Source organism: Heloderma suspectum, chromosome 4 (genome assembly GCF_057233095.1).
Source record: "Heloderma suspectum isolate Gila_16-S chromosome 4, 16-S_ref, whole genome shotgun sequence".
Taxonomy (NCBI): Eukaryota; Metazoa; Chordata; class Lepidosauria; order Squamata; family Helodermatidae; genus Heloderma; species Heloderma suspectum.
The window spans coordinates 233,349,019-233,361,415 of NC_139461.1; the positions used below are offsets into that span (position 1 = coordinate 233,349,019).

Below are 12,397 nucleotides of genomic sequence, written 5' to 3' on the forward strand. Positions count from 1 at the left end.
GGAATCTGTAGCATGGAGAGCATAATCAAATCAAATGCATCTGCGCTGAGGGCTTATCTCCTCCCACTACACTTGGCTATTTTGAGCTGCTCAGGAAGCGGTGCTGCCCTTTTCATCTCTTTGTATATGCGCGTGGGATTTCTATCTCTCATTTGACTCACTTCTTCCAAGCATCATGATGTAAGCAACTGCCTTTCTTCTGAAACTGGACAATCAGCAATGTAGGGTACTTCTAGAAGGAGGATGTGCGTAGTGTCAGTTGTGTTTATTCAGCCTACCCCTGACACCTCCAAATCATGCAAAGACTCTGCTAATCTGTTCCTGCTAGCCCAAAGAGCAGAGCAGGGGCTAGGTTATCAGGAGCAGCACAGGTATCAAAGGTCTGCAGCAAATTATGCTAGTGGGCACTTCTGGTGCCTCCTCCCCTCTCCCATTTCCCAGACACACTTTTGGTGTAGCAGTGTCAGGCAAAACTAGTCATGTGTGAAATTGTTGTCTGGACAAATCCAAAGGGGCCATCACAGAAGCCAGTGCATGTGTCCCAACTGGTATATTTATGTGGCGAAACATAGTTTGGATGGATCAATGCACGACACAACACAAGCTGAAGCATTCCTGTGTCTATTGCATCACATTCCCAAGAGCAATTCAGCCCATGTTTAACACACTGCCACTGTGGAAAGTGTGGGCCAGCTCACACAACAGAGTTACTGTGCTCAGTTGAGCAGCTTTGCAATAGCGCGTAGCAAATATGTACTGAGTTGGGCATGTGCTGGAACAATGAACATATACATGCCTTTACGATGGCACTACAATCAGTGTAGAAAGTCAATATTGGGAATGCTGTTAGTGTCTGCTCTGACTTATCCATCTCAGTACCAAAAGGGCTGTCAACATGGCTGGGTGAAGACCACCACTAATAATTTTATTTTCTTGATTTCACCCTGAACAACCAGCTAGTGCAAGAACCTTGACTTGAAAGTTTGCTTCCAACAGTTTAAACAATAATTGGTCCAATTGGTAATAGTATTATCTAACTTGCCCCCTGGTTGTTTCTGGTTTTGCAGGACCAAGCAGACAAGACTGTAGTGACTTCATTTAGAACATCAAAGGGCCTGTTAATGTTTTAAATAGCAAAAAAAAGTTATAGGCACACAAAATAAGGTAGCCAGCTGTATCATTTTTCTAATGCAGCATAGTTTTGAATCTAGCATTTCTTTTAAAAGTTTGTACAAATCCTCTTTCATAGTAAGACCCGAGTAAGAGATGGAGTGGAATATACGATGACCCACTAGTGCAGGTTTTGTTTTTCTAAATCCATAATTGCTTTTGTATATAAGTACATTTATGGTTTCGACCTGCCAGTTCAATTTTTCATACTAGCACACAGACTGAATGGGTCTCAGAAGCTGTCCCAGTATGGTTTAAAGAGAAAAATGCCAGATTGCCAACTCAAGGAACTTTTTTCCTTCAGGAAACATCAGATGTATTTAGTTGGCATCTTTGAATGACCTGATGGCAGTTTTGAGACTTGAATAGGGGAGACTTTTAACTTTTAACTTCTGGCCTTTAAAGCAGCAATAACACTGTGGCACTTTGCCATCTCCCTCAAGGCTGAGCATTCATTCTTGGGTGGAGACGAGAGAGCTCTTGCCAGGCAGATAGTAGCATGGCTGGGATGTTTGGGTTAGTTTGAGCAGACGCATCATCAGACCAGAGTATATTTTATTTCATTTTTGTAAAGTTTTATTGTAGCCTAAAACAGCCTTAAAAAAAGACACCACCAATAACCAAATTTTCTCCCTCTGTCATTTTGGGAAGGGATGGTGCCTCCTTAATGGAAACCTACAGTAATGGACTGCGTTCCTGTGACATCTGGAGAGCCACAGGAGAGAAGTGACTCAGAGCCAAAGCATCATTAACTTATTATAGATAGCTATAATCTCAACCTGATATCTGCAGGAGGGCCATGGACAGCCTAGGCCAGTAATTGGATGGGGGGGGGGAGGGGAGGCCTCCAAGGTCAACCCTTCCACTCCAGTTGAAAACAGTGCAGGAGCTCTACTAGTGGAAACTACTTTTCAATCCATATTGAAATCTTTCCTTTTGAGGGTGGCCAGAAGGCATTTTGATGAATATGAAACTCCAGTTTGAGGGATTCCAGCACTCCTACATTTTGTTGTTGTTCAGTCGTTCAGTCGTGTCCGACTCTTCGTGACCCCATGGACCATTTACCTGATGACTTTTACCTCCTTGTATATACGACAGCTCCATTCAGATATAACAACCAACCATGATTTGTTGTTATGAGATTGCGCAGTGGTGAAGACTGTGGAGGACTAAACAAGGACTGTTGTTTGGGATCCTGCATTGAGGACAAATAATGGTTTGTGCAAATTAGAAATGAAAGCTTCTAATCTCCTTCCCTCAGGCACAAAGGCACGGGGAAGGGAAGGAGGGAGTGTACCAGCCCATGGCTTGCTGCTGCTTATTTCCATGACAAATCATGGTCTGTGTGAACTAAGCATACATCTGTAGTTTCCCACTAGAACATAAGAACATAAAAACATAAGAAGAGGCCATTCTGGATCAGACGAAGGGTCCATCTAGTCCAGCATTCTATTCAGACAGTGGCTGACCAGCTATCGACAGGAAATCCACAAGCAGGACATGAGTGCAACAGCACCCTCCCGCCCATGTTCCCCAGCAATGGATGTACATAGGCATACTGCCTCTGATACTGGAGGTAGCATGGAACCATCAGGACTAGTAGCCACTAATAGCCGTCTCCTCCAGGAATTTGTCAAACCCACTTTTAAAGCCATCCAAATTGGTGGCCATCACTACGTCTTGTGGTAGCGAATTCCATAGTTTGACTATGCTCTGTATGAAGAAATACTTCCTTTCATCTGTCCTGAATCTCCCACCAATCAGCTCCATGGGCTGACCCAGGTTCTAGTATTTTGAGAGAGGGAGAAAAATGTCTCCCTATCCACTATACCATGCATAATTTTGTGCACCTCTATCATGTCTCCCCTTACCCACCTTTTATGCAAGCTAAATAATCCCAGCTGTTGTAGTCTTTCCTCATGGGGGAGTTGCTCCAGCCCCTTTATCATTTTAGTTGCCCTTTTCTGCACTTTTTCCAGTTGTACAATATCTTTTTTTAGGTGTGGTGAGCAGAACTGTACACAATATTCTAAGTATGGTTGCACCATAGATTTGTGTAAGGGCAGTATGATATTGGCAGTTTTATTCTCAATTCCTTTCCTAATGATGCCTAACATGGAGTTTGCCTTTTTTACACCCGCTGCACACAGGGTTGACATTTTCATCAAGCTGTCTACTACAACCCCAAGATCTCTTTCTTAGTTGGTCACCGCTAGCTCAGATCCCATCAGATTATACTTGAAGAGATTTTTTGTCCCAACATGCATCACTTTACACTTGCTTACATTGAACCACATTTGCCATTTAGATGCCTATTCTTTCTGTTTGGAGAGATCCTTTGGGAGCTCCTCACAATCCCTTTTTGTTTTAACCTCCCTAAATAATTTGGTGTCATCCGCAAACTTGGCCACTTCACTGCTCACTCCTAATTCCACTAGATATACAGTGAAGTGAATCCAAAACAATGTGCAGGGAGACCCAGTCTCTCAAACCATGATCCCATCCATCCTAGAATTCAAGCTAGGCATAGCCTCCCTATAAGGCTAGAACCTGTTGCCACTCATAATTATTTATCTTGTGAGAGCGGAAAAAGAAAACATGACAAAAGATATGTCTCCATAGACTTTCATCAGGAATACTTACACCAGCAGTAGTTCATATGCCTTTTTACGATTTGCACCATACTTGGTCATCTATTGTTGGTTGTACAAAGGTCCTAATACTACCCAACATACACCTGGAGAGTTGCCAGATCAAGATTTCAGAAAGCGATGGGTGTTCTCCACTGCATTGCAAGGTGCCATCTATTCTACTTATCCTGCATTGCGTGGAAAATCTTCACATCAGTGCCATATGTTCCTGGCAATGGTTGATGTGGATCCATGTAGTAAGCAGTGCTACCTACTCCCCCTACAATATGAAGCTGTGACCGAGTGGAAGCATTTATCAACAGCCTCCTCAAGGAAGCTGTAGCATATAGATCAGGTCACAGTCTAGTCTTACTTGGACTGGGGCAGAAGAAAACCACACAGGACATTCTAAGGCCTGTCAAGGCCAGCAGTACAGTACAGAACTCATTATCTTCACTATCGCTTGTGGCTTTAATAGATTTAATCTACAAATATGAATAATACATTTCCCCAGAAGTTAACAGGGAGGGCTATCAGTAGAACACTTTTTCATTTTGGATAGTTGCTTGCAACACAGCACCCTCCTGTTCACTATACAGTCTATCTGTTCCTGACCTGGCCCAGAAGCATTCATTATAAGGGCTCATGGATTCCATGGTTTAATTCAAGGTTAAGGAACCACTTATTCTAGCCTGGGTTTTATAGCAAGGAGGCACCAATTGTGCAAGCTCCTCTTGGATTCTAGCTCAGGAATCTAGTTTAAGAAATCATCCTACTAAATTTCAAGGTTTAAAATAATCTAAGGATGCAGCTGTGTCATCTAAAGGTTAGGGATGAGGGAGAAATTTGTTTGCTATCAAAGTGTGCACATTAAAATGTGTATAGTACAGGGAAGTGTACTAAAGAATGCTTTATCTGAGGGAAAACTGACTGCAAAAAATGCAGGTAATTTGAAAAGTGTATACAAAATGAGAAATTAATGTGAGAAATGCATATAAAAATGCGTACATTTTTGTGCTGACTTTTAAAAGATAATTTTGCAAACAGATGTGGACTTGGGATGCAAGTAACTTGCCTGTACACTAAATATATGTTAATCCAACAAGTGAACATTTTTCATCAGCCAGATATTGGAAGGTATATTGCCTCTTTGCACAGAGCTAAATTGGGAGAGAGTAAAGCCCTATTCAGGTGACTGGGCTCAACATATGGACATCAGAGTGTGGGGATAGCAGAGGGATGTGACATTCAGGCCTGCTCTTATTTCACCGCAGGACTGCCCTACACACGAGTCCCTTGACTAGGGCTTAAGTAGATAGGATATGGTGAAATAAGGCTATAAGCTAGGGGAGCAAGGCGGGCGCTGCCATCCCTGTAAATACTTTACCCTCCCATGAAGAAATAAAATATCATCCAGGTTTCCCCTTCAGTTTCTTAATTGGAAATGTGCTTATATGAGTGGAAATGTTACATTCCTGTAATCATTACATTGTCTAAGTGGTCAAATATTTGTTATATGAACCATTGCATGAAACTATTGCAATATTTCTTGTATACAAAGAAGAACCTTTAAAAATGCTTCTGATGCTGTACATAAAATGCACATGGGCTAATTGGAGGCTATTCAGGTAGACGATACTGATCTTCAAGAGAACTCCATCTTCGTATGCCTCTCTGCATCAACAGTTGTGTTGTATTATGATTATGAATGTGAGCTGCACCCTGTTATCCGTGAGAACCAGATGTATAGTGCAGATATCGGATGGAATTATGCATGGGGAGACTGTAGTTTTACTATTCAGCTGAGGACATGTTTTGCCGATCCTTGCAGGGCACAGAGCAACTATGACACTCCTTGAACTGATGCCTACTAGTCCATGTGCAAAGGGTGGGAGAATCACAGGGACAGCATGGGTGGTGCAGTCCATAAGAAAGGTTATTGTACAAAACCTCTCTGCAAAATCTCCTTTTTCCAGGTACAGCTTTTGCATTTCTAGTTTAAGAGGCTAAGGCTACAGTCTTGTACATACTTACCTGGGAGTAAGACCCATTGAACTGAATGGGGCTTACTTCTGAGAAGACATGCTTAGGATTTTACTGTTAAGCACTAAATGACATGAACAGAATGCCCTTCTCTGGGCATTCCTAGAGGCTAAGAATTGTTTCATATCTAGGGCCAGCCTTATCATAAGGAAAGGTGAGGTGAACGCTTCAGGAAGCAGGTACTGGGGGACAGGGAGTGTTGTTGAGGTATGGGAGAACAGAGCAGTGTGTGCCACATGGCCTGTCCTATACCCCCCAAGCTAGTCTGCTGCCCACAGGTGCAGTGGAGGATGGTGTCCTATCACCAGTATTAGAGTAACATTCAACTTCCAGTCTGTTCAGCTTCTGTACATAGGAAGTGTGTGAGTGTGTGCGTGTGGGGGGGATCTTGTCCGTCACTTCAGGCAACAAAACGAGGCCAGTCTTGTTTCCTACACGTATCATTTTCAAGTAGGAAAACTGGACTTGTAGATTGTTGTGTGTGATGTCTATTTCAGACTGAGTACAAAATTGGAAAGTGTGTTTGACCATGTCTGAACATGCTGTGAAATAGATAGGTACACAATTGTTGCAAGCCACATTCTACATATATGGATGTGCTTTCCACATAGGCAATGAATTATATTTGAAGCAGCTCTAGGTGGTGGATTCATGGCTTATGGTGTGGTAATCCACAAGTGTGAATGAGCATGAAATTCCTGACTCTTTGGCTGCTTCTTGGTATCCAGTGGCTGTGTTGCCAGTTGAAAATAATCTTGTGTGTGAGAGAGAGGCCTTGTTTTAGAATGAAAAGGATTTTTTAAAAAATCAAGTATTTGCCTTTGAAATCCTTCTGCCAAAGCCTTGTTATGAAGAAATATGCAAATGATCCAATTAGTTGAGGGAGGGGATCCCCAGGGCTAATAGCCTGAGGCCTGAACCAATTAGGAGCAGCTTCCCCTAGTTCAGAAGCAGATTGCTGCTGTTTCACCCCATCTTGTCAATCCTCATTAAAGCCAGGACCCAGTGGTGAACTCTCTGCTTACATGCTGGATGAAGAGCCATCATGCCATTTCCTCCATCCTTGTGGCTGCCTGAGGATTAGGTTGCTATGCAGGGGGCAGAAGGGGCAGGCCAAGCTACGCTGTATCTCCAGAAGAACTCCTCCCTGAAATAAAATGGAACTTCATTTTCATGCTGTCGCCCACACACACCCTGGAATCATCCACCCACATCATGATTAGCTGGACTGGTTAGCATTGCTGTCTGGAGGCATTTACTCTCTTATTAGCCTTGGCATTTCTCAGGCGGATGGAGAATTCTCTTGCTCCTACTTCTGAAGATCCCAACAAACAACCCCCCCCACACCCATTTGAATGTCTCTTGGGCTGTCTGCTCTTAATAAACTACTAGGGCCTGGGAGTCACAGCTGGGATCAGAAATCCCTTCAGAAATAACTGAGTTGTAGCTTTGAAATAATATTGAAATGGCAAATGCCATTGGGGTGGGAGCTTCCTTCCACTGAGGAAGCCCTGCCTCCATTCATTCCTTGCGCTAATATTGGAGGAGGATGTTTTCAGGTAGTTTCATTCCAGTTATTTCATAGGAACACAGGACATTGCCTTATATTAGATCAGACTATTTGTCCATCTAGCCTCCAGCATTGTTTGCTCTGACTGGCAGTGGCTTACCAGGGTCGGAGGCAGAGGTCTTTGCCATCGCCTGTTACTGGATCCTTTCAGCTGGAGATGCCAGGACTGAACCTGAGAGCTTCTGCACACAAAGCATGTGTTCAGCCACTGAGCTATGATCCCCAAATCAAGTCGTGATGCTGGATGTTAATATTAGATTGTCCACTCGGGAGTCTCAGACATCAGCATAGCTGTCTTCAAGGAGAGATATCTCAAAAAGAAAAGGCTTTGTATGGCAGGTAGTGGGGGTGATTGTGGGGAATGCCCTACTGAGCAAGAAATAAGACCTGGCCCATAAGATCCCTACTGGATGAAGAATGTAGTCATGCGAACTAATGGCCTTCAAAATAATGGGAGCAAAGAACTACTTTAAAGGCACTTTGCAGAGAGAAATGATCTCACGAGGCATCCCTTATTTTGACTTCTGAGCCTAGATGTCATAGATTCAGATGAAAGTATGACTCACCAGGTCCATGTTGCTTTTCCATGTCTGGCCCTAGCAAGACTGAGCCCAGGGCACCATCAGGTCACCCGATCTCAGAGTCACACCAGTGCAGAGGCCAGCAGAACAAAATGCTTCCTGTACCAATATGACTTCATTGGTCATCCTTACTGGCACAACATGAATGTTGCCCTTTGTTTTCTGCTTGCAACATATCACTGATTGCTGCCAAACAAACTTACGGTCAGGGACTGGATCAAGATCTCCAGGGAGGGGAGATAATCTGTGCAGTCCATCTGCTCATATGGTCTGGGTCAGCTTGGGTCCACATTGGCTTGAGATCTAAGTGAGTCCATTCCAAACCGCAGAAAGTTCATCACTTTTTATGGCTAAGAACAGACCACACACAATAGAACCACAGAACTGGTGGGCTGGAAGACCTGGTTCTAGTCCTATGATTCTCAGAGTCAGCATTTAAGACTGGCTTTAGTAGTTGATGGGAAGGAATATGAGTTATTTCTTCATGCCTCCTCTCCCCTTCCCTGCTCAACTTGTATATGTGTATCTCATGAGTGCAAAATGGGTAGCTGTATACCCTTCACATGAGTGTTGTTGAGTGACCAGTTTGCAAAGACATACTGCTCCTATCCATCACCTTTTCCATGGGATTTTCACTTCTGTGTGATTGTTACTTCTGAGCTCTTAAATGCATGTTGTGAGTCTACATGCCCCATTCTACACCCTTTCCTTCATTTGTCTTCCTACAGGTCCCGTGCAACAATTATCACCACCAGCAGAGTCATCTATCTGTTCAGGGATGGTTTAATTACAGCTGTAGAGACTTAACACACAATCTTATGCATGCTTAGGCAGAAAAATGTCCTACATCTCCCAGCATTTCCCAGCCAGCCATGTTAACTCGGGAACGTTGGGAATTGTAGGACTTTTTTCTGTCTAAACATGCATAGGATTGCACCTTTAATTATTCTTGTAAATCCCTAAAACATTCTTTGGGAATCCCCTGTTCTGGTCCCCTGCTCTGAAGTAAGCTCTTTGAGACTCCACATAGGGTTAATTTGGTGCCACATAGCCCAGATTAAACATCTCTTTAACAGAAGAACAACAGAAGAGTGTGTGGCGGGCGTACAAGACCAGAAGGTCTTGTTTCTAGGCCTGGAAGCCTTGCAGAGCTGATCCCCTTGAGCTAGATCTCCAAATAAAAATTGAAGCACCAAAGGGAAAGATTATTCTCCTTGCTATGCTAGTGAGACTTGCTGGCTAGCAAACGTTTTGGACAACTCGAGGTATTACCACTTTCCTGCTTTTTAGAAAGAATAAAATAAGGATAGAATTATTACAGTGGGGGAAGTTAGGTATCTTATGCTCTCACTTCTTATCTGCTGCCTCCTTTACAAAGAATTACATTCTGCAAATATGGATACATTATAAAAAGTTACTAATCACTGGAGGATGTCACCAAGGGACATACATTATTTTGAGCGCAAAAATATTAACCCTCTAATGTGAAAGTGGCAGGGAATAAGTTGATAGGTATTCATGTTAATTAACGCAAAAGTCAGAAAAGCTATTTAAGCAAAAGGCACCCATTCTTCGGGAGCCCCCAGACAACTGCCTCTTATTTTTCTAAAGAGCTGGAAGTTGACATTATTTTTAAACAAAATCCCTATCTTGAAAACGTTCTTCTGGTCCTGGGGTTGGGGTGGGGTGGGGTGGGGTGGGGTGGGGGGAGGGGAAGAGGCACAGGAAGCTGAAATGGTGATAGATTTCTATGCGCTCTTCAAATGATAAACAGTGGAGGTACAGTGAATGCAGGGGGCAGGGAGTAGGATTGCAGCAGCATGCCCCACCCCCAGCCACTGCACATTCAGCAGGATGACTGAACAGAGCCTATGGGGGAACATGTTTTATGCATTCATTCATTCATTCATTTATTATAATGTTTGTGTACCACTCCTCATCCAAACAGATTCCGGAGCGGTGAACACAAAAAGTACAATAGTAAAAATGATAAAAGATTAAAACAGCATATTAAAAACAGGGTGCCAATAAAAACAGTGGCTGGTCATTTAAGGAATGCTTCCTGGAACAGAACTGTTCTCAGGAGGCTCCGGAAGCAACACAGCGTTGGTGCATGCCTGACCTCCAGGGGCAAGGAGTTCCAAAGAAAGGTGGCCACCACACTGAAGTTTCTTCTCCTGGAACACTCCAGTTGGACCATAGGTTCATGTGGAAGCACCAGGAGCATGCCCTCTGATGACCTCAGTGACCGGGCAAGTTGGTAAGGGAGAAGGCGCTCTCTCAGGTATCTTGGTCCCGAGTTGTTTAGGGCTTTGTACATTAGTACCAAAACCTTAAACTTGACCCAGTAGCAAATGGGCAGCCAGTGCAGACTCTGTACATGCAACTGAGAATGCTGTAAATGCAACTGAGAACCCTGCAAAAAGCAGGGTGAACCTATGATATGGGCAGGCAGGAGTGCTAGAAATAGTAGTGTTGGTAGAATGGGACAGAAGCTCAGACGGAAATGCAGTGGCCTAGGTAGGGCTGTAAAGTAGGGTTGCCAGCTGGCCAGAAAAAAAGAACAGATTGGCCTGCTCCTCTGTCTTTAACAGAGTTTTGATGTACATAAGTGAGCAGGTGATGTTTCTCACAGCATGGACACAAGTAGGATTGCTTCCATGTCAAGCTGCTGTGTGCACATCAAGGCACAGGACAGAAGCCAGTAACAAAAGTGGGAAGCCAGTAACTCGGAAGATGGGCAAGCAGGAGGATAGGCAAAGAGTAGGGGATACTTAGGAAAGCTGGGGAGTTCATGTACTAGTTGGACATCACTTAGACAGCTCTTTTTTCTGGCAGGCTTCTCATGTTTAACAGCTATATGGCAGGCAGGTACAACGTGGCCCTTTCCATGCTGGGAATTGCTGTACCTATTGAATTTGGCCAGTGCAGATGGGTGAGAATTTTTGTTTGCATTCACTTTTATAAGAATTTACCAAAATTCACAAACTTCTTCATATTTGGGATGAAAAGAACTTCAGATATAAAAAATTCAAATGCGGGAGAAAGCGAAATGGACAGATTCGTCCATCTCTGCTATTGACATCATAAAACATAGCATGTGTCTTATGGGGAACAGAGTTGAGGACCTTGTGGTCCAGAAATGAGGAAACTGTGGTCAAAAGAAAGCTGCCAGCACAGAAGCATTACAATATTTTGTTATTCTCTGTATGGACTTCCAGGCTCCAGCTACTGTGGGGCAACATTTTTGTAGATGGTGAAATAGATCTGAAATTCCATTCTGAACCATTTCACCCAATAGACAGATCTCCTTGGTCTTTATTGCATGCACCCAATAATACTCTTTGAAAGGGTCACAAATGTGAGTCTGCACCTACAACCCTGTGAGGAAGGGCAGGTTCCAAGACACACTCTGTATCTTTCATAAGTAGACTGCCACTACTTGCATGATCAATAATAACTCTTGTCCTGAACCAGTGAGGGCCAAATTGCACAGTCTACTAATCACGTTGGTGTAGTTGAGCCTATTTTTCTTTACTCTTGTGTAAGTGCATGCAGTCCCAATCTGGCTCAGGATCATGTTGCTCGGGGGGGGGGGTAGCTTCCCTTCCACCGGTTTTCCCCCAAATTCCACACACACCCCATGAAGGAGTCGAATTTGGGAGGGGGTGCTTAAACCCTCCCCTCCTGCAGTGCCATGGTCCTGATCTGGATTGGGACTGTGCGTGCTTACACAAGAGTAAAGAAAAATAGGTTCAACATAATTAGTCAGTGGAGGCTGGTGGCTGTGATGTCAGTGGGGCAGTGAATCTGTTCTGGGTTTTAGTCAAAACCAGTCAGAATGTTAAAGGAGCTATCCAACATCAGAGCCACCAGCCTCCACTTCAATTAGTAGAATGTGTAGTTTGGCCCTGAGAATCCAGGGATGTGGCTTGTATTTATGGAGAAGGGTAGGTCCCTTTTCCAGGCCTTCCTTTAACCTCCTTAAAACTGTGGTAGAATGTACCAAGTGGTCTAGGTTGGATGGGTAAGGCCAACTTCAGGCTAGGGGAAAGAATTAAATCAACTCCAGTTTCCAGCTGAGTATATTTATCAAAGAACCAAGCAGAGAGAAGTTTGGAAATTATCAGCTAATTTTAAAATAAAATGAAACATAGAATTAGCTAACCAAAACTTACTTAATGCACCAAAGAAGCTTGCTTGCTTGCTTATGTATGTATGTTTGTATTCTATACCTCCCCCATTCCATATCAAAAAGTTCTCTGGGCAGACTACAGGATAATTTGCAACAGGTGAGGGAGGGATGAGGCCCACCTGGGGCTCCTCAGCATGGCTTAGTCTTGTCTTGACTCTTTGCCAGTCACTCAAAACAAAGGAAGATTTCACAAGTAAATTCAAACTGA

General features: G+C 43.5%; 1 protein-coding gene across 3 annotated transcripts in view; it reads left to right on the forward strand.

Annotated features, from left to right (window-relative positions):
- Positions 1-12,397, forward strand: part of LOC146348229 (phosphatidylinositol 3-kinase regulatory subunit alpha-like) — a 138,767-nt gene that overhangs the window by 89,221 nt on the left and 37,149 nt on the right. The window lies entirely within an intron of this gene.